Source organism: Schistocerca piceifrons, unplaced genomic scaffold, assembly GCF_021461385.2.
Source record: "Schistocerca piceifrons isolate TAMUIC-IGC-003096 unplaced genomic scaffold, iqSchPice1.1 HiC_scaffold_453, whole genome shotgun sequence".
Classification (NCBI taxonomy): domain Eukaryota; kingdom Metazoa; phylum Arthropoda; class Insecta; order Orthoptera; family Acrididae; genus Schistocerca; species Schistocerca piceifrons.
In genome coordinates this window covers 47,501-56,513 of record NW_025728682.1, presented here as the reverse complement: position 1 = coordinate 56,513, position 9,013 = coordinate 47,501, and the positions used below count along the sequence as shown (strand labels likewise).

At 55.8% G+C, this 9,013-nt stretch overlaps 2 non-coding genes across 2 annotated transcripts; both read right to left on the bottom strand.

The window, feature by feature from the left end:
* Nucleotides 1–2,295: 2,295 nt before the first annotated feature.
* LOC124751102 lies at nucleotides 2,296–2,450 on the bottom strand. The gene has a single exon (XR_007012046.1). It is a non-coding gene; the product is annotated as a 5.8S ribosomal RNA (ribosomal RNA).
* Nucleotides 2,451–2,802: 352 nt separating this feature from the next.
* Nucleotides 2,803–4,712, bottom strand: LOC124751093. The gene has a single exon (XR_007012042.1). It is a non-coding gene; the product is annotated as a small subunit ribosomal RNA (ribosomal RNA).
* Nucleotides 4,713–9,013: the final 4,301 nt, after the last annotated feature.

The window sequence follows — 9,013 nt, the reverse complement described above, 5'->3', positions numbered from 1 at the left end:
AAACTCTTCCCCGATCTCCCGACGGCGTCTCCGGGTCCTTTTGGGTTACCCCGACGAGCATCTCTAAAAGAGGGGCCCGACTTGTATCGGTTCCGCTGCCGGGTTCCGGAATAGGAACCGGATTCCCTTTCGCCCAACGGGGGCCAGCACAAAGCGCATCATGCTATGACGGCCCCCATCAACATCGGATTTCTCCTAGGGCTTAGGATCGACTGACTCGTGTGCAACGGCTGTTCACACGAAACCCTTCTCCGCGTCAGCCCTCCAGGGCCTCGCTGGAGTATTTGCTACTACCACCAAGATCTGCACCGACGGCGGCTCCAGGCAGGCTCACGCCCAGACCCTTCTGCGCCCACCGCCGCGACCCTCCTACTCGTCAGGGCTTCGCGGCCGGCCGCAAGGACCGGCCATGACTGCCAGACTGACGGCCGAGTATAGGCACGACGCTTCAGCGCCATCCATTTTCAGGGCTAGTTGCTTCGGCAGGTGAGTTGTTACACACTCCTTAGCGGATTCCGACTTCCATGGCCACCGTCCTGCTGTCTTAAGCAACACAACGCCTTTCATGGTTTCCCATGAGCGTCGATTCGGGCGCCTTAACTCGGCGTTTGGTTCATCCCACAGCGCCAGTTCTGCTTACCAAAAGTGGCCCACTTGGCACTCCGATCCGAGTCGTTTGCTCGCGGCTTCAGCATATCAAGCAAGCCGGAGATCTCACCCATTTAAAGTTTGAGAATAGGTTGAGGTCGTTTCGGCCCCAAGGCCTCTAATCATTCGCTTTACCGGATGAGACTCGTACGAGCACCAGCTATCCTGAGGGAAACTTCGGAGGGAACCAGCTACTAGATGGTTCGATTAGTCTTTCGCCCCTATACCCAGCTCCGACGATCGATTTGCACGTCAGAATCGCTACGGACCTCCATCAGGGTTTCCCCTGACTTCGTCCTGGCCAGGCATAGTTCACCATCTTTCGGGTCCCAACGTGTACGCTCTAGGTGCGCCTCACCTCGCAATGAGGACGAGACGCCCCGGGAGTGCGGAGGCCGCCGCCCCGTGAAGGGCGGGGAAGCCCCATCCTCCCTCGGCCCGCGCAAGGCGAGACCTTCACTTTCATTACGCCTTTAGGTTTCGTACAGCCCAATGACTCGCGCACATGTTAGACTCCTTGGTCCGTGTTTCAAGACGGGTCGTGAAATTGTCCAAAGCTGAAGCGCCGCTGACGGGAGCGATTATTCCGCCCGAGAGCATCCCGAGCCAACAGCGGCGCGGGTCCGGGGCCGGGCCAGGTAGGTCCGTCATCCGGGAAGAACCGCGCGCGCTTGCCGGGAGCCCGAGCGCCCAAAGGGGCGAATCGACTCCTCCAGATATACCGCCGGGCAGCCAGCCAGGACACCGGGGCTCTGCCCAACAGACGCGAACCGAGGCCCGCGGAAGGACAGGCTGCGCACCCGGGCCGTAGGCCGGCACCCAGCGGGTCGCGACGTCCTACTAGGGGAGAAGTGCGGCCCACCGCACACCGGAACGGCCCCACCCCGCGGCGAGTGGAAAGGCAACCGGACACGACCCCGCCGCGGATTGCTCCGCGCGGGCGGCCGGCCCCATCTGCCGAGGGCGGAGGCCAGTGGCCGGATGGGCGTGAATCTCACCCGTTCGACCTTTCGGACTTCTCACGTTTACCCCAGAACGGTTTCACGTACTTTTGAACTCTCTCTTCAAAGTTCTTTTCAACTTTCCCTCACGGTACTTGTTCGCTATCGGTCTCGTGGTCATATTTAGTCTCAGATGGAGTTTACCACCCACTTGGAGCTGCACTCTCAAGCAACCCGACTCGAAGGAGAGGTCCCGCCGACGCTCGCACCGGCCGCTACGGGCCTGGCACCCTCTACGGGCCGTGGCCTCATTCAAGTTGGACTTGGGCTCGGCGCGAGGCGTCGGGGTAGTGGACCCTCCCAAACACCACATGCCACGACAGGCGGCAGCCTGCGGGGTTCGGTGCTGGACTCTTCCCTGTTCGCTCGCCGCTACTGGGGGAATCCTTGTTAGTTTCTTTTCCTCCGCTTAGTAATATGCTTAAATTCAGCGGGTAGTCTCGCCTGCTCTGAGGTCGTTGTACGAGGTGTCGCACGCCACACCGCCAGCCGGCTGTGCACGCTACCGAGAAAGTACCGGTATGCGAACCGCCAGGCGACGGGCGCGCATCGCACGTTTGAGGAGACGCGGCCGGCCCCACAGGCGGCCGCGACACTCCCAGGTCTGCGAAGCGGGGCAAACGCCGCGCGCTTCAGTATACGTAGCCGACCCTCAGCCAGACGTGGCCCGGGAACGGAATCCATGGACCGCAATGTGCGTTCGAAACGTCGATGTTCATGTGTCCTGCAGTTCACATGTCGACGCGCAATTTGCTGCGTTCTTCATCGACCCACGAGCCGAGTGATCCACCGTCCTGGGTGATCTTTTCTCAAGTTTCCGCCGTCTCTTTCGAGACGGTCGCATAGGCGGGAGTGAGGCGTGTGGCGGCCCCTGTTCCAGCGTTCTGTGTCCAACGGCCTCACGGCCGACGGGCGTCGTACGGCTCCACACCGGAGCGGACAGGCACTCGGGCGAAAGTCATTCAAAACCGGCGCCAGGCGCCAGGTGCCGCAGGCCAGCCGCTCCAGCGCTTCAGCGCTCGTACCACACAACATTGCCGCTAGTTTTGAGAGGCACGCGTGGTTCCGCACGCGGCGCACGGCTACTGCGAGCCGTACAGGTAGCGTGTTGCGCGACACGACACGCACATCGAAAGACATGCAGTCTAGTCGGTAATGATCCTTCCGCAGGTTCACCTACGGAAACCTTGTTACGACTTTTACTTCCTCTAAATGATCAAGTTTGGTCATCTTTCCGGTAGCATCGGCAACGACAGAGTCAATGCCGCGTACCAGTCCGAAGACCTCACTAAATCATTCAATCGGTAGTAGCGACGGGCGGTGTGTACAAAGGGCAGGGACGTAATCAACGCGAGCTTATGACTCGCGCTTACTGGGAATTCCTCGTTCATGGGGAACAATTGCAAGCCCCAATCCCTAGCACGAAGGAGGTTCAGCGGGTTACCCCGACCTTTCGGCCTAGGAAGACACGCTGATTCCTTCAGTGTAGCGCGCGTGCGGCCCAGAACATCTAAGGGCATCACAGACCTGTTATTGCTCAATCTCGTGCGGCTAGAAGCCGCCTGTCCCTCTAAGAAGAAAAGTAATCGCTGACAGCACGAAGGATGTCACGCGACTAGTTAGCAGGCTAGAGTCTCGTTCGTTATCGGAATTAACCAGACAAATCGCTCCACCAACTAAGAACGGCCATGCACCACCACCCACCGAATCAAGAAAGAGCTATCAATCTGTCAATCCTTCCGGTGTCCGGGCCTGGTGAGGTTTCCCGTGTTGAGTCAAATTAAGCCGCAGGCTCCACTCCTGGTGGTGCCCTTCCGTCAATTCCTTTAAGTTTCAGCTTTGCAACCATACTTCCCCCGGAACCCAAAAGCTTTGGTTTCCCGGAGGCTGCCCGCCGAGTCATCGGAGGAACTGCGGCGGATCGCTGGCTGGCATCGTTTATGGTTAGAACTAGGGCGGTATCTGATCGCCTTCGAACCTCTAACTTTCGTTCTTGATTAATGAAAACATACTTGGCAAATGCTTTCGCTTCTGTTCGTCTTGCGACGATCCAAGAATTTCACCTCTAACGTCGCAATACGAATGCCCCCGCCTGTCCCTATTAATCATTACCTCGGGTTCCGAAAACCAACAAAATAGAACCGAGGTCCTATTCCATTATTCCATGCACACAGTATTCAGGCGGGCTTGCCTGCTTTAAGCACTCTAATTTGTTCAAAGTAAACGTGCCGGCCCACCGAGACACTCAATAAAGAGCACCCTGGTAGGATTTCAACGGGGTCCGCCTCGGGACGCACGAGCACGCACGGGGCGGTCGCACGCCTTCGGCTCGCCCCACCGGCAGGACGTCCCACGATACATGCCAGTTAAACACCGACGGGCGGTGAACCAACAGCGTGGGACACAAATCCAACTACGAGCTTTTTAACCGCAACAACTTTAATATACGCTATTGGAGCTGGAATTACCGCGGCTGCCTGGCACCAGACTTGCCCTCCAATAGATACTCGTTAAAGGATTTAAAGTGTACTCATTCCGATTACGGGGCCTCGGATGAGTCCCGTATCGTTATTTTTCGTCACTACCTCCCCGTGCCGGGAGTGGGTAATTTGCGCGCCTGCTGCCTTCCTTGGATGTGGTAGCCGTTTCTCAGGCTCCCTCTCCGGAATCGAACCCTGATTCCCCGTTACCCGTTACAACCATGGTAGGCGCAGAACCTACCATCGACAGTTGATAAGGCAGACATTTGAAAGATGCGTCGCCGGTACGAGGACCGTGCGATCAGCCCAAAGTTATTCAGAGTCACCAAGGCAAACGGACCGGACGAGCCGACCGATTGGTTTTGATCTAATAAAAGCGTCCCTTCCATCTCTGGTCGGGACTCTGTTTGCATGTATTAGCTCTAGAATTACCACAGTTATCCAAGTAACGTGGGTACGATCTAAGGAACCATAACTGATTTAATGAGCCATTCGCGGTTTCACCTTAATGCGGCTTGTACTGAGACATGCATGGCTTAATCTTTGAGACAAGCATATGACTACTGGCAGGATCAACCAGGGAGCTGCGTCAACTAGAGCTGAGCAGCCGGCCGCCCGGGAGGTGTGTCCCGGGGGCCCGCGCGAACACGCAAGCGTCCGCTCAATCATTCTGCAAACAGGAGGAGGCTGAGCTCCCCTGCACAATACACCTCGAAACCCTCTCAGGTCCCGGCGGCGCGCAGCGCCCGTCCCAAGTACTTGGTCGGGTTCGAGAGAGGCGCAATCGCCCGGAGTTAGGCGAGTAGACGCTTTCGGTGCGACCACCCGTGCTCCCAACTGAGCTTGCCGCTGCCGACAGAGGCCCGGGAGCGTGCTGTCGTGGCATTGCCGGCGGGAGACAACACGCGCCACCTACGGTGACCGGCAGCTCCAACGCCAGCGCCACAGAAGGACAAAAGCCCCACTTGGGTGCCGAAGCGAACTCTCCCAGCACAGCGCACACGCCAACACATCCGCACAGCTGCGATACAAACCACCAGCGAGAACCGCTGGGGCGACCGAGCAGCAGACGGCGTCGCGGCGCCGAGCGCCGGGCGGCGGCGCATCCTCAACGCACACAGTCCTCAATCGGACCAGCACACTGCAGATGTCCACCGCGCTTCGCACCGGGCCCGCGAGGACCTACTTTGGCCGCACGGCGCCGCGCGCAGGGTGCGCCGGCGCGCAGCTGCGGACGCCTGCCGCGTCCGTCGGCCGGCGCGCCTGCCACTGGCCGCCCCCACCAGCCGGCTGTAGCGCGTGCGGCCCACGCACCGCGCGGCCAGCACGCCGGGAGGCGCCCCCTCACCGGCCGGGGACGGTCCCACCCAGCCACCGCCGCGTATCGCTTCACACCCAGATGCCGTTCAGTTTCGTCGGCATGGTGGGTATCGCTGGAACAACCGGTTAGTACCTCAACCTATCGTCGCCATCACCGATTCACCCCTAGCGAGAACAACCGCACCACAACGGGTTACCATTTCTTCATTTGCGTAACTTCACCAGAAAACGTAGGCGTCCATCGCCATTTGCAACTTCAACCATTATTGCATGCCTGTGTCAGGTGTCACGCCACACTACGTCTGCCCACATACACGCAACAAAATGTGCACGCCTAGACAATACGTGGAAGGTGGCCCCCGTACGTATGCGATGTCCATTGCTCGAACGACTGTCAACCGGCTTCTGTAGCATGTCGCAGATATGGAACGCGCTGCACCATGCCATCACGGTGTGTGAGGAGAGACGACTAGGTCCGAATACATCAACAGACAGCTCATGCTGATCGCCATCCACGCGTCCGTTCCTCCCACACGTCTCTATGGCGTACCACACTGCAATCCAGCTCTCATAGGGAGACGACACGTAGCTGCGTGCACAATATTTGCACTGTATGGTCCGCCGTTTTTGGGCGCAGTCGTTGTACGGTCACACATGTGCCACGATGTATCATTCAGTACATAAGGACGAATGTGCAGTACAGATTGTGGTTCACGCGTACGACATCAGCGGACAGTTGACACAGGCCGCACCACAACGTAGCCTGCGTACGTCGCATGCGAAGGGCATTGAACATGCAAACTTGTCACCAACCACCTTGCGAAGGCAGGGGGCAAGGTGGGGACGTGGGAGAGGTGGGGGGGGGGGGGGGCGGCATGTACGCCCTGCTGCCATCCACATTACAGTGTACAGCAGGAGCATGTGGAAAGTCAGCAAGACTTGCAAGGTGTTTAACATGAAGCGATACACAGGGGAGCGGGCAGTGCGAGTAGCGAACTATATTGCGAGGGTTGCGGGTGGGCAACACTACACTAATTGAACGAGTCGTATAACAATTACAGAGCAGGTTTAGGCGACAACGTGGGTTACGATAGGCGACAACGTGGGTTACGTTAGGGGACAACGTGGGTTACGTTAGGGGACAACGTGGGTTACGTTAGGGGACAACGTGGGTTACGTTAGGGGACAACGTGGGTTACGTTAGGGGACAACGTGGGTTACGTTAGGGGACAACGTGGGTTACGTTAGGGGACAACGTGGGTTAGGTTAAGGCACAACATGGGTTAGGTTAAGGCACAACATGGGTTAGGTTAAGGCACAACATGGGTTAGGTTAAGGCACAAACATGGGTTAGGTTAAGGCACAACATGGGTTAGGTTACGGCACAACATGGGTTAGGTTAAGGCACAACATGGGTTAGGTTAAGGCACAACATGGGTTAGGTTAGGGGACAACATGGGTTAGGTTAGGGGACAACATGGGTTAGGTTAGGGGACAACATGGGTTAGGTTAAGGCACAACATGGGTTAGGTTAGGGGACAACATGGGTTAGGTTAAGGCACAACATGGGTTAGGTTAGGGGACAACATGGGTTAGGTTAGGGGACAACATGGGTTAGGTTAAGGCACAACATGGGTTAGGTTAAGGCACAACATGGGTTAGGTTAAGGCACAACATGGGTTAGGTTAGGGGACAACATGGGTTAGGTTAGGGGACAACTTGGGTTAGGTTAGGGGACAACATGGGTTAGGTTAAGGCACAACATGGGTTAGGTTAAGGCACAACATGGGTTAGGTTAGGGCACAACATGGGTTAGGTTAGGGCACAACATGGGTTAGGTTAGGGCACAACATGGGTTAGGTTAGGGGACAACATGGGTTAGGTTAGGGGACAACATGGGTTAGGTTAGGGGACAACATGGGTTAGGTTAGGGGACAACATGGGTTAGGTTAGGGGACAACATGGGTTAGGTTAGGGGACAACATGGGTTAGGTTAGGGGACAACATGGGTTAGGTTAGGGGACAACATGGGTTAGGTTAGGGGACAACATGGGTTAGGTTAGGGGACAACATGGGTTAGGTTAAGGCACAACATGGGTTAGGTTAAGGCACAACATGGGTTAGGTTAGGGGGACAACATGGGTTAGGTTAGGGGACAACATGGGTTAGGTTAGGGGACAACATGGGTTAGGTTAAGGCACAACATGGGTTAGGTTAGGGGACAACATGGGTTAGGTTAAGGCACAACATGGGTTAGGTTAGGGGACAACATGGGTTAGGTTAGGGGACAACATGGGTTAGGTTAAGGCACAACATGGGTTAGGTTAAGGCACAACATGGGTTAGGTTAAGGCACAACATGGGTTAGGTTAGGGGACAACATGGGTTAGGTTAGGGGACAACTTGGGTTAGGTTAGGGGACAACATGGGTTAGGTTAAGGCACAACATGGGTTAGGTTAAGGCACAACATGGGTTAGGTTAGGGGACAACATGGGTTAGGTTAGGGGACAACATGGGTTAGGTTAGGGGACAACATGGGTTAGGTTAAGGCACAACATGGGTTAGGTTAGGGGACAACATGGGTTAGGTTAAGGCACAACATGGGTTAGGTTAGGGGACAACATGGGTTAGGTTAGGGGACAACATGGGTTAGGTTAAGGCACAACATGGGTTAGGTTAAGGCACAACATGGGTTAGGTTAAGGGACAACATGGGTTAGGTTAGGGGACAACTTGGGTTAGGTTAGGGGGACAACATGGGTTAGGTTAAGGCACAACATGGGTTAGGTTAAGGCACAACATGGGTTAGGTTAAGGTACAACATGGGTTAGGTTAAGGTACAACATGGGTTAGGTTAGGTTACACGTTGTTGTAAGGAAAGGTGTGGGGGGGGGGGGGGGGGCGGGGCGGCAGGTTCGTTGATAGTGATTATAGTAAGTGAATGCTTGTGACATGATGAGATTTGTCACGTCAGGATGCACCTTTGGCTTATTAGAGGCGGCGCTCCAATTCTATGCTTGTGTCAGACCCTGTGTCTTTGACTCATGTCATTGTTTGTGCGCTGTGACAGGAGGTACTATTGTGATGTTGGGTGCACCGTTGTATAGGACATGTGTGGGTGTTGGTGCCTTATCTGCGCAATGGTGGATGTCGAAAGGGTGGGATATTCTATTTTCCGCATGGACCTCCTGGTCTGGTTGTGATAGTGTGGATTGTGTAATGTGGCGGAGAGGATGCACTGGATGTTGTTCCATGCTGGTGCTTACATATTGTATGTGGCGCCTGTTAGAAGCAGAGAGTGGTGCGTGATCAGAGTGTCTGGCTGACGTGTGGTTCCATTGTGGGCAGACTCTTTCAGCATGTATACGGACAGTTGTATATATTTTCTGTAGTTTGAGGCTCTGCATTGATTACTAATCAGCGCCGTGTGTACGGGTAATCTGGTTCCAGTCCACAATGTTCTATCTGTGTACATTAGTGACAAAGACTCCCCCCATGCAGTGGGGCTCGGTCTGTTATAACTCTTCCGCGTAATATATTTGCCCCACGTTTTTGCGAGTGCGAG